At 41.6% G+C, this 12,407-nt stretch overlaps 1 long non-coding RNA gene across 1 annotated transcript; it reads right to left on the bottom strand.

The window, feature by feature from the left end:
• Nucleotides 1–8,849: 8,849 nt before the first annotated feature.
• LOC122194285 lies at nt 8,850–10,852 on the bottom strand. Its single transcript, XR_006183088.1, has 2 exons — nt 10,791–10,852; nt 8,850–9,247 (listed from the first exon to the last, which is right to left on the bottom strand). It is a non-coding gene; the product is annotated as an uncharacterized LOC122194285 (long non-coding RNA).
• Nucleotides 10,853–12,407: the final 1,555 nt, after the last annotated feature.

The raw sequence follows: 12,407 nt of genomic DNA, 5'->3' as shown, positions 1-12,407 counted from the left end.
TATATATTATTAAATTATCATTGCCACTTTCGGTGATATTTGTAGAGTCATGGCAGTCAGGTGAAATCCTTGGTAACTAGAAAAAAGGCTAGACACACTTGAGGGATGGGACACCATCCAGAGAGACCTGGACAGGCTTGAGCAGTGGGCTGCCCAAGCGAACACCATGACATTCTACAAAACCAAGTGCAAGGTCTTGTGTCTGTGTTGTAGCGACCTCCACTATCATTATGAGCTGGGGGATGTAAGGATGGAGCACAGCCCTGCCAAGAAGAATCTGGGGTTACTAGTAGATGGGAGGCAGGACATGAGCCAGCAGTGTACTCTCACAACCCAGAAAGCCAACAGTATCCTGGGCTGCACCAAAAGCAGCATGGCCAGCAGGTTGAGAGAGATAATCCTGTCCCACTGTTCTACACTGGTGAGGCCTCACCTGGAGAACTGCATCCAGATGTGGAGTCCTAAGCACAGGAGAGATGTGGACTTGTGTAGAGTGCATCCAGAGGAGGGCAACAAAAATGATGCAAAGGACAGAACATCTTGCCTATGAGGACAGGCTGAGAAAGCTAGGGCTGTTTAACTTGAGGAAGAGAAGGCACCAGGGACATCAGATAGCGGCCTTTCAGTATCTAAAGGGGAACTACAGGAAAGATGGGACAGGATCTTTAGCAGGGTCTGTTGCGATAGGACAAGGGGAAATGGTTTCAAACTAGAAGAGTGGTGATTTAGACTAGATATAAGAAAAAACATTTTTACAATAGGGGTGGCAAAGCACTGGAACAGGTTACCATGAGAGGCAGTGGACACCGGGTCCCTGGAGACACTCAAGGTCAGGCTGGATGGGGCTCTGAGCAACCTGATGTATCTGTAGGTGCCTCTCTTCAGTGAAGGAGAGTTGGACTAGATGGCCTTTGAGGTTTCCTTCCAACTCAAACCTATGATTTTGAATTGTTTGTACTTGGCATTGGAAACAAGACTTGGACATGTTACATTTGCTTTTTAATTCTGCTCTGTATTGAGGAAACGTTCCTCAGATGGTTCCTGGGAGCCAACTGATCATACCTGATGAAACTCTTTCAAATTTGCCAATTCCTGGATTTTTCTGGTTGTTTCTTTTTCCTGCTCATATGATGCTGCATTCCTCCACAGTCACAGAGCAAATCCCACTGTAGCATATAGAGGAATGCTTCCTTCAGCTTACAGTATGCAACTGCGAACATATTTCAACTCTCAGAGGTGCCAAAAGCAGCTCATACCATATGAGTGAAGAGGGCTCAACCCTTTTACAAAGGAGACCATGAAGTTCCCACCCCTACAACTGTAGTTTTTCCCCACTAACAACCCAGATTATAAAAAGTTGGGGAAAATTTAATACATTTTAAGTTACTCTGGTTCACAAATTTAGCAAAACTGCAGAGAAGGCAAGTAAGAAGCATTTGTTATCTTGGATACAAAAAATAAGGTACATGTAGAGAATTTTTAAAAGAGCACATACCATAAAACACTGGATAAGACTGAAACCTACTACAGTGGGCTTTTGCAGAGACATTCAAGACAGGCCTTCGTCAGTTCAGAAAAACTCCTTGTAGAATAAGTCCCTTGGTAACTATTATCACTTGGATGCAACTTACAGCACAGAAGTCCTGCTTCCCTGCAGCTGTGAAAGTGTCCATATAAGGCAGTGCTGCGCACACCACGCTTCCTGCACTCTTTCTATAACTGCTATCCCATCAGATAGAATATAGGGTAAGAGGGTTGAGATGGATTTTCTGTTAGGAACACTACAGTTTTTCTGACCAAAGCACATTTGTATTGTCATTAGTTGTATTTGGTCGACACATCTATGGAGACTGCAAACACAGTGTAATTTTCCTCTAGTGTGTACACAGAGCAAGGCACAGCAGTGCTCCTATCATGATTGCAGCCTCCTGATATTTCTGCAGGGCAAACACAGTAATATTAACAATTAGTCATTGACTCAGATAAGGCTCTCAGAGTTATATATTCCCCATTCAAATCACTGAGGTTGCATGGTGGTATAAAAACCTCTGACAGTAAGTTATAGCACTCTTCCATAACCCCAGGATACATGTTCCCACCTTTTCACATGGCCAGGACTAACACTTACTAATCTGATCTCCTAGGAAGAAGGTTCACAGAGCTCAGCACTTCTTTTTCAGGTTACTTTCTGGCTGGATCAGCTCCCTGGAACAGTGCAATGGGGAATCACGTGAGTGCTGGTGTAGAAGAAGGGATAATAATATATTACTGCATGTGGGAAGTAGAGAAAGAATGAGATTGGTGCATAACCTGATATGGCATACGCCCGAAAGCTTGATTAAAAGGGAAAGCTTTGACCATCATGAACCAAAGGGTAGTCACAGCCTTGGTCTGAAGTTCTCTGCAAAAATCCATAGGAAAAAAAAATGCATAACCAAGCTGCGAAGAGAGGGAAGATCAAAGTTCTCCAGTAGGCATGTGTTTGGCAGATAGTGATAACCCCCGGGCAATGATAAAGCAAGAGCAACTGCCAGAAATAAACTGCTACATGCAGGAGGACTCCTTCCAAACACCTATGCTCAGCCCCTAAAAATTAAACATAATTGAGTGATCTCTGAGAACCCCTTCATCTCAGGTGCTGCTCCCCCACAGGAGGAACCTAGGGGCAGGAGCCAGCTAGGAGGAGTTGCTGTGCTGCTCAGAGGTTCCTGTTGCACACAGAACTGACCAGCAAGACACTACAGGAGATCAACTTCTCTCAGATATTTTCAGCAGTACTGCTGCAATATCAGGCTCCAAGTACAACCCTTTTGCCTGCAAAGCCTTCGCATGGCCCTAAACACCAGCTACCCCAAAAGAAAATTGAATATAATTTTATTGGTAGGCTTCTCAGAGAAGCTTTTCATTTTTAAGATATACACACATTCATTTGGTTATCAAAATGTACCGCTTAACAGAAACGGCCATCAAGAGTAGAGAGTAATGAAAAGCCATAATAGCGAGCTGCAATTCGTATTTACCAGAATACTCAGAGCTGTTTAAAGAAAGGTTCAAGCACAGGTAATTCCTCTCTTACACAGAGCTGAGTCTAACTAGCATTTCAGGAGAAAACCTGCCCAAAACATTTGCAAGCAGTCCCACAGTCAGAACAACAGGGAATAAATAAGTTTCTCCAGACAAGAGGCTTGTCTCCTAGCTGCAGATAGTTTGGGCAGTTTCCAGCAATGCAAGGCAGAAAGTGTAAGGTTCAGCAGGGTGCTCTGGAGATGGAAAACCAACCAAGGTCAGCGCCAAACTGTGATGATGTTTTCCAGGGTACCTACCTTAAACCTTAACATAACTTTCAATTTAAACTGATCTACATTGGTTGTATGTTATTATGAACAGCCAAAGTTGCTTATCCTGGGAAGATTCCCTAGCTAGCTTTGGCTCAGGCTTTTTTCTGAGCACAGGGACATGAGGACCAGAGTTTGACTGTCAATCATATCTCAACAGCTATCGATCAGAAAGCTATCATACTACAGTCTGTTCCAAGCAGTTAAAATTTTCCCCCTCAAACAACTCAAGTTAAATTTCTCTCATAGGAAAAAAAAAAAAAAAGTAAAAAAAAAAAAAAAGTAAAATCAAGGAAACACTGACATGTTGTCAGATCAGGCAGATTTCACATTTGCAAGGCCCCAGATCTAAACCCCAAGTAATGAAAAAGACTGGATCTCCATGCTTTGTCTTCTTGGAAATCAGTGTCTTTCCTATCATGTACATTTATTTAAGGTAAGAACTTAGGCATTTTCTAGTGGAGCAAGATTATACAGAAGCACAGCAACCCCAGGAGAGGCATGGAGACTAGGTAGCCTGAGCCTGTGTATCTTAGCTAGGCTAATTATCAATTGCTTGGCAAAGATGCAAACATACCATAATTCTGTGGCACTTTTGCCTTACCCTGTAATGTCAGCAATCAAGGATGACCACAAGAAGCATGCCAGGCATTTCCATTCAGCTGCTAAATCTGAACAATTTTGCTTACAGAAAGTCTGCCAGTTATAAAAATAACTTCATTCCAGTTGGTTAGTGGCAGGGTGAGGGAGTCAACAGGACATCAGTACTGCTGTCCACACAGAAACATCATGCTTTTGCCAAGAACATTTAAAAAAAATCTGGATAACACATGAGGAACACCTACAATTTTCTGTGCACAACCCACTGAATATATTGCTTCAGCTGATCTGAATTATATCCTGCATTTGCAGATTTATTTCAAAGAGCATTTATAAATACAAGAAGAAAAACCCGAAGTGAGAGTCATAATTTCCATAGTCTATCCTCTGTGAATAAAGGCTATTGCTTCTTTTGAAGACAGAAGAGATCACAGTGCTCATACCAATAATATATGAAAGTTAGCATCCAGCTCAGGTCAGATCAGAACACGTGCTAAAGCTTGTCAAACTTTTCAAATTGGCAGCACATTTCAATTTCTGTAAAGCCCACGGCTTCCTAAAGCAATGGCAGTATCTAGTCACAGACACTCAAATGTCAAACTTGCCACAAATGACTATATTGGGACAACTGTAATAATACCTGGCTCTATCTGATGTCTCTATCCTTATCACTCTAGTTATTCAGTGTAACAATTAATAGTACAACAAAGTCAGAAGAGTACTGAGGATGGGCTGGTGTATTAAAAAAAAAAAAAAAAAAAAAGCATGTTTAACTGTTAAAGCTTAAGGGCTACCCCTTAAATTGTGACCAGAGCAAAGGTGTGTGGTCCATACATTTGCTGATCAAACTTGGGCAGAGGGACCTTCACATGACATCTCTTTTAGCTGTCTGAAGTTTTGAAGTACATCATGTAAGGTCCTCAACTATCATTTTACAGGCTTACATGGCAAGTTTGTACAAGGACGCCCAGTTCATCCAAGTAGATCTTTTCCCAGGCCACAGACTATCCCATCATATTCACGCTGCATTGTACCAGAGCCTTTTCAAGGCCAGCTCGCGTAAGTATTGCACTTCTCTGTGCAGCCAGATTAGGGTTGAACTATTTGTACCTGGTCTGCCTAAGAGCACAGAATTAAAAATGAATTTCTGCACTTTACTATCTACAGAATTTACATGGACATCTACATGGAAAATGGCTTGAACTTACATTATAAGTAAAGACAGCCTTCCAAATGTTTTACCCATATGTCTTCTGAACAAAATAGAAAATGAAGAAAAATGCATGCAAGATGGAGATTAAATTACAAGAGAAAAAGACACAGGAAGGTCAGAAAGATTAATGGTGAAAATCTAGTACCTTTTTTTTTCTTTTCTTAACTGCTGATATTAATTACTGTTCACACTCACCGAATCTGTGAACATACTAAAAAATGCTACTAGAATCTGTGAACATACTACAAAACGTTCTCCTTCACACTTTAAATAAATTAGAACATAGTTCTCTGCCAAAAATTCTGGGGTCACTGTATGAGGCAAAGGTCTCAGTCATGACCTCCAGCACAATACAGCTAAATTGAACTTGGCTAGCTGATGTGAAACAGAGCTTCAAAAAAACATGAGCTTCAACAAAGTCATGATAAATGCTTCTCAGAACTCAACTAAAGGACAATCCTGGACCATCCAGTATGTCCAGTCTGAGGAAATTTACCATCCATTAACAGTTTTCCTACAGGCACAATATTTCTTCTTTGAACATGGTGCCTTATGATAGTTATTGGAGACTGGGAATAAATGTACCTTCACCTTGATGATTTACTTTCCTTCCCAGTAAGTTCTGATATGACCTTCATCATTATCGTGCCACAGTGACTCACAGCAGAGCATTACAATGCAGCCAACATCTATCGCGTGCTTTGCTCTTTTTCTGAATGAATTTGGAGTCGTGTGCACGCATTTCAATCTCTTATTTTACATTCAACTGGTTGCTTATGATAATAACAGCAATGGTGCAGCTTGTGCACCAAACTAACAGCAGTTCCTGTTTTACAGTCCTGTATTAAGACCCTCCTGGTGCAGTTGCATGAATCACTATAGCAGTTCATCATAACCAAAAGCATCATATCCTGCACTCCAGCCCTGCCCTTTCTTTTCCATCCCAGTCATGTTAATGCACTCTTTCTCTTGCACCAAACTCTGATGTTCACCAGAGCCTTCACAGAGCTGATTCAGTTCATTAACCCAGGTGCAAACAATTCGCTTTTTTGTCACGTTAGTTTTCTTCTGGGCCAGTGAGTTGAATCCATTTTGCTCACTGCTGACAGGCACTAGACTTGCAGCTGGCAGCCAGGAGAAGGGAAGTAATGAAGATGGGGTGCAGGCTGTCCATGATCCAGAAAGAGACATCACCAGCAGTAACATGCTGCTTTACTTCAGCAATCTGACTCTGACCAAAGAAGGTTTCTTGGCAGCTGAGGAGCAAAACCTCTCCTCCTTGAGCTCTCAGCAGCTGCTCACAAACCCTTACTGCAGGCCATTAGGGATTCTGACAACCAACAGAGAGATTTTGAATCTAATCTAATACCCCATGGAAAGCCAAGGCAAAAAGTTTTGATGCACTCCCGAAAGCTGCCATCGCTGGAGAAATACACACTGCAGATTTCTGACTGTTTCCTAATGGATAACAGTTTTAAGCTATTTCATCACCTGCAACCAATTTGGAGAAAAAACACAAAAGAAACACAGTTCTGCACAGACAATTGAGTAGACACCAGAAAGGCACAAAGTTTGAGATACTCTTAATCCTGAAGGTCTTCCTCTTCCTACACATACTACAGGTTGCCTGCCTCTCGATCATTCCTGCTTCTTGCCAGCTTTCTACACAATTACTTCCCATCTGCTGCTTCTTCCTACAGAGACCTCCGTACATAACTCTACAGCTCCTACAGCCTACTCATTTTATAAAGCCTCTAAAAGCATTCTTCTGCCATACATGTTTACAAGAAATGAACTGCTAATAAATGTCTGAGAGTAAAAAAAAAGCTAACACTTAAATACGTCTAGTGTATTTAATATCACTCTTTCCCTCCTCTCCCATTCGCTGCACGCCAGGGCATAAATTTAAGCTGCACTGGAGCTCAATTCCTTTGACTTGTTTGGAAATCTCATTTTAAGGTGCAATGCTTTAATACACCGGAGGTTCACCTAATTCCATCCAGTTTATTTACAAGAAAAATCACACATCATTAAACCCAACTCCATGTGAGCTGGCACTCCCTTCCAACAATGAAAGTGATTTGTTACTTTTCCTCCAACAATAGCTAGGAGGGAAAGGTTCCTTTTCTACAGCTGTTTCTTGAAAACCTACTGGTCCACTACAATGACTGATAGAACTTTCAATAGAGTAGGTTGGACATCTACTCATCATGAATTGATCCAAGCCCTCGATAACCTGATAAAAGATGCAGTTGACTGCTTTGTAAAACAGCCAGGACTTCAAAGGCAGTGGATAGCATAGCGTTTAACCAGTCTTCTCAAAGGCAGAGTTAATATGCATAATTCATTTGCTCAGTGGTACTCATCTACATATTAGCCTTACACACAAAATCTAACCTGCATTACATACAAGGTTTCAGTTTAAACTTTGCTTCTCTTCTTACAGCGCTTTGCATCCCACATTGCTTGTAACTTCCTAGCCAAAGTAAATGAGTTCTATTAATATACAGCAGTTATAGCTTGTGCAAGCAGCTCCCTTGATACCTTTCTCTGCCACCACCACACCATCCGTGATACCATCAGGCCTAGGTAGAGTTACCATCCATAGCAGAAACTTTCCAAAAGCCACTCTTTACACCTTTCAACTCTGTAATGAATTGAAGAACCACTGCTGTGCAGGAAAAACCGCACTGGAAAATAAGCTCTGAAATTATAGAGGAGAAAATCAGGCAGGTCCCCCTAGGTGGTAAAACAGGTTATGGTTTCCTTCCAATAACAGTCACCATAGCCTTTGATATTCTATCTACTTTATCAATTTCGTGGAGTAGCAGCTGTGATAACACAGAACCCATCTCCTGCACTGCCCATCTCTGCACAGAGGGAAACCAGTGAGGACAGAGCAAACACTTGTTGGGAGCCTTCAGCTTGCTCAGCCAGGAGGCGAAAGACAAGTCAGCATCTGACCCAGGAGTCAGAGGTCAACCCTCTGGGGAGCCACCAAGCTGCTGGGTCCACTTGCAGCTAATCCCCAGTGAGTGCTTCTCCCCAAAGGATTTCTTTATTCCACTAGCTGAAAAAAAATAAAAATAAAAATAAGAGTTAACAAGCCCAGTAAAAATCCATGACTCAGGCAAGTCCTTTAGGATCAAGTGTTCTGAGGAGGGGGGGTGAAACCTAAACTAATCCAAGAGTCCAAAACATCTTTTGTCAAAGCCTTTTAAAACACAAAAACTACACTAGGGTCTCCTCGTTAGTTAGTTGCGATTACAGGGAAGGCATTTCTTTCTTTCTTAACTAAGAATCTTTTCTCGTCAACACAAACAATAGGTCCCATTGACGTGGTGCAGTGCTTTCTAATCCATTTGACTAGCTGGCTTTGTATATCCCTTATACATACTGTTGGAGGAGAAAGAAAGGCCTCTCCAGAGAAGAGCATCCATCTCCACAACGGAAATACCAGTTCAACTGCTGGATGGACTGCAGTGCTCTTGGGGAACAGATACAAACTTCTCTTTAATAAAAATATTTATAGTACATGGTTTTGAGTATCAAGCAGTGACTCACATAAGTTATAAATGATCCTTTCCTTTTTTTTTCCCCAGAAAAAATTATAAATGTCTTAGACATTAGTTCTGCCACCAGCTTTCAAACTTCGAAACACCAGCCATAAGCTAGCATGATGAAATCCACTCTAACATCAGTTAAACAAAAACACCAGTTTTTATTAGAATAAAAATAAAAGTACCAGAGAGGTCACTAAAATTTGGTAGACATCTCACAAATCAGCATGAGGACAAGGCAGGGCACACAGCAGAAAGAAGCAGAGGTAACGGGAGCAGTCTGGATGACCTGGGAACTCCATGCAACGTGAGTTCACAGTGCTTGTTCTCCTGAGACATTTCTGGAGTCAGGATGGGGACAGGTGCACCTTCACAGCCGTTGCCAACCCTTTTGGTGGTTTCCATCTTGAATCAGTGCTGATGCAACAAGTCAGGGCTGCAGAAGGCAAATGTCAACCTCCACCCTGCCCAGCCATGTGGCACAGTCCCTTTTCCCAGGGCACTAGCTCCCACATCCATTCTTCCTTTCAAACAGTGAGCTTCATTTATTGAAAAAGGAAAAAAAAAAAAGAAAGAAACAATAAGAAAACCATGCACCAGGTTCCTGTCATTTTAGAAGCTGAACTATTCCATAGGGCAATCCAACATGCACAGAAATCAGCACATGGTGATTGACAGTACCGCAGAAGCTGGAACCAACATAAGTGGTGGGGACAGGATCTTCCCCTTTTCACAGCACCATGACTCTGCTTTGACCCAATCTACATTATGACACCATGCCCCAGGAAATATCCTTACCTTCCTATTCCTTAGTCCAAGATCACTCTTTTCTCAAAGCAATGTCTCTTCAGCTGTTGACTTTCCCATCCTATCATCCACACACATTCTCATCATTCCCACTATTTTTTTTTTTTTTTTTTACATACCAACAACTCATTATAGCAAGCGTTGGACCCAACATAGCTCTTTTCGTCAAATATTAGTTCTCATCAAAAGGAAATCTAAAAGACGCTCATGGATTCATGTGCCATGAGTTTCCATACAGCACATTTCAAATCCAGAACTTCCACTGGAAGCTGGTACAGATCACTGAACACATCTGAAGCAAATTAATTTGTAATTTCACACCGGGCCACAAAGTTTTCCCCAAATATGCTCTTCCCACATAACCTCTACTCAGCTTTAATTGCCTGAATTTTTAATGGACTTTCCATATTATTCACATCAAATAACATAGCTGTTGTCTTGCTTGCCAACACCTCATTCTGGTTGCAGCTTGTGTCCTTTTAACCAAGTAAGTCATCTCTATTTTGCTTCACATTCTGGGAGCAGAAAATTCACCAAACCATTGTTCTCTTAGTAAAATCCAAGCCTTAATTTAAGGGATGCAGGTGTAAGCACTGCTTGGGGCAGCACCAGGAGGTGCTGGGCCAGGTAGCAGAAGGTGCAAGGATGAAACTTGGAGTCAACAGCTGTTTTTTTCAAGTGCAGTTGGAACCACACCGTGTTTTGGGCAACTTCTACAACACCATGCCTACATGGAAACATTTCTCAGGCTCCACTGTCACTAAGCCCCCAGCAGAACCAAAAGCAGAGCAGAGGCTTTGACAGCACACACTCATCAGGGCTGGCAAGAAAATAAAATATTAAGTTAATGAACAACTGACAACTCATGTGGTAACTCTGTTCTGTGTTTTCAAAGATACATGTACATCTACAATCAAAAAAAAAAAAATCACAAGGATGACCCAGAGCTAGTATTTAAATTCTAGAACTATTGAAGAACAGTTCAGTCCTTGCTCTGATATTTCCTATCCTATCCAGAGTTGAAAGTGCCAAGGATAAAGTCACTTAGCCTTGTGTAATACATAAGGGAAGCAACATGGGGAAGTACTGAGTGAGAAAGCCTGGGCAAAGATACATATCTACCAGAAGCAATCTAGCAATTCTTCTCCTCTTAAGCCAGACTTCCTTCAAAGCTGTGAGTAAAAGAAACAGCAAGCTGGATACTTAAAAACTTCTAAACATAGCAACGCTGCTTCATTTTTTATGTCTTTCATTTGCTGGGGCTTTGCACCTTACCTCCAACCTCCCCACTGTGAAGCCCTCTGTCAAGTAAAACCTGTTTGCCATTTGTGTGTGCTAGTGCCCTTAGACCCAAACCCAGACAACAGTTTAGAGTAAACAGACCTACCCAGGGAGGAGCTGGAATTTGAACAGCAAATCATATGTGTCCCAAACAATTACTCCCTCTCCAGGTGAGGTAACGCAGCAATGTTTCTGGTGTCTAAGCAAATTTCTCTGCAGAGTAGGAAAGAAAGGAGATGGGGCTTTTTTCATCACGAGCAGGGCAGTGCCTCTAAGGGATTCATCAACAAAAAAATTTGCTTAGCTAACTAGTCTGCTCCTTTTGCTTGTCTACTGCTGATTTGTTCAGCTATTATTTTAAGAACAAGTGGTTATGTACGTACATCCTGGAACCACCCTCTTAGCTCAGTGATCGTGTCTAAATTGTTCTGCTGAGTATCTTACACAAAACTTGCATAAGTAATGTATTCTGCTCCAAGTGAGCTTGGCTGCTGTTGTTAATGAGGAGCATCACATGGTGAACTTCCCATACTGCAGAATGCCTCAAACACCAGTGCTTGACACAGGGCTCATCATTCTTTAGTACAATGCTGACCTTTCAAAGAAGATTAAACCTAGGCAAGCAAATGAAAAGACTGAGCAAGCTGAGACCTGGCAACAAAACCAAACACCAGCACAAAGGAATCACAATGGGGATAGAAAAGGGTAGGAATAAGGAAGAGAGGTAATCACTCTCCATCTGAGAGAAGGAATCAGAGAGCCCTCAGCGTGGACGGGTGTGAGTACAGAATGTTAAGATCACCTCTCTCCATCTCCCCTTCTCACCGCAACCTCCAGTTTAAGGAATGCTCACATTCAGATCTGCAAGCTATCCTGCTACATATGCATGCTGTAATTACTCTGAGTAGTCCACTCATCTCTTGATCATTTGAAATGTAAATGACAAGACTCAGATAAAGGCTACTTATTTGTGGGTAGAGCATATCCCATGCAAGTCCTGTACATCCTGCTCCCCATGGGAAAATATCTCCCTTTTACTTTGACTTAGAGTATTTGGAGACAGGACAGGGTGCTGGTCGCCAAGGCAGGTGAGCTGCAAAATTATTGTGGAGGAGTTATCAATGCCTGGCTGTAAATCAGATGGGAAACTTCAGAGAGATCTACTGAAACATAAGTATTGCTCATGATTTAATCTTTTCTCTCTCTTTTTCCAAAGTCCAGGGATTCAGGCTTTGTATGCACAGACAAGCAAGATAACATGCACAAAATAAATAGCCCACATTTGTCACACATATCCTGTTATTCATAAATGAGAAATTCTCACAAATTAAGACAGACACAAGATTGATACCAGTCAACAATGCTTTGATAATCTAATATGCATAGTTTTCTGTATTAGACAGTAATTAAAGTATTAGCTGCAAACATACACTAAAGCTATAACAAAAGATAGCCACAAGGACTAAGTTTGGTTTAAAAAAAAAAAAAAAAAAAAAAAAAAACACCAAACCAACGCAAAACTAAGAGGTTGGGAAATACACTAATGAACGTAGATGGTGCAACCATCATTTGCCTTCCTTGTCATTATGATGTAGTCCCTATTATGTGATT

The sequence above is a fragment of the Lagopus leucura genome, unplaced genomic scaffold (assembly GCF_019238085.1).
Source record: "Lagopus leucura isolate 7727_CA_CO unplaced genomic scaffold, USGS_WTPT01 Super-Scaffold_73, whole genome shotgun sequence".
Taxonomy (NCBI): Eukaryota; Metazoa; Chordata; class Aves; order Galliformes; family Phasianidae; genus Lagopus; species Lagopus leucura.
Note: the sequence above shows the minus strand (reverse complement) of the source record. Positions and strands in the feature narration are given on the sequence as shown.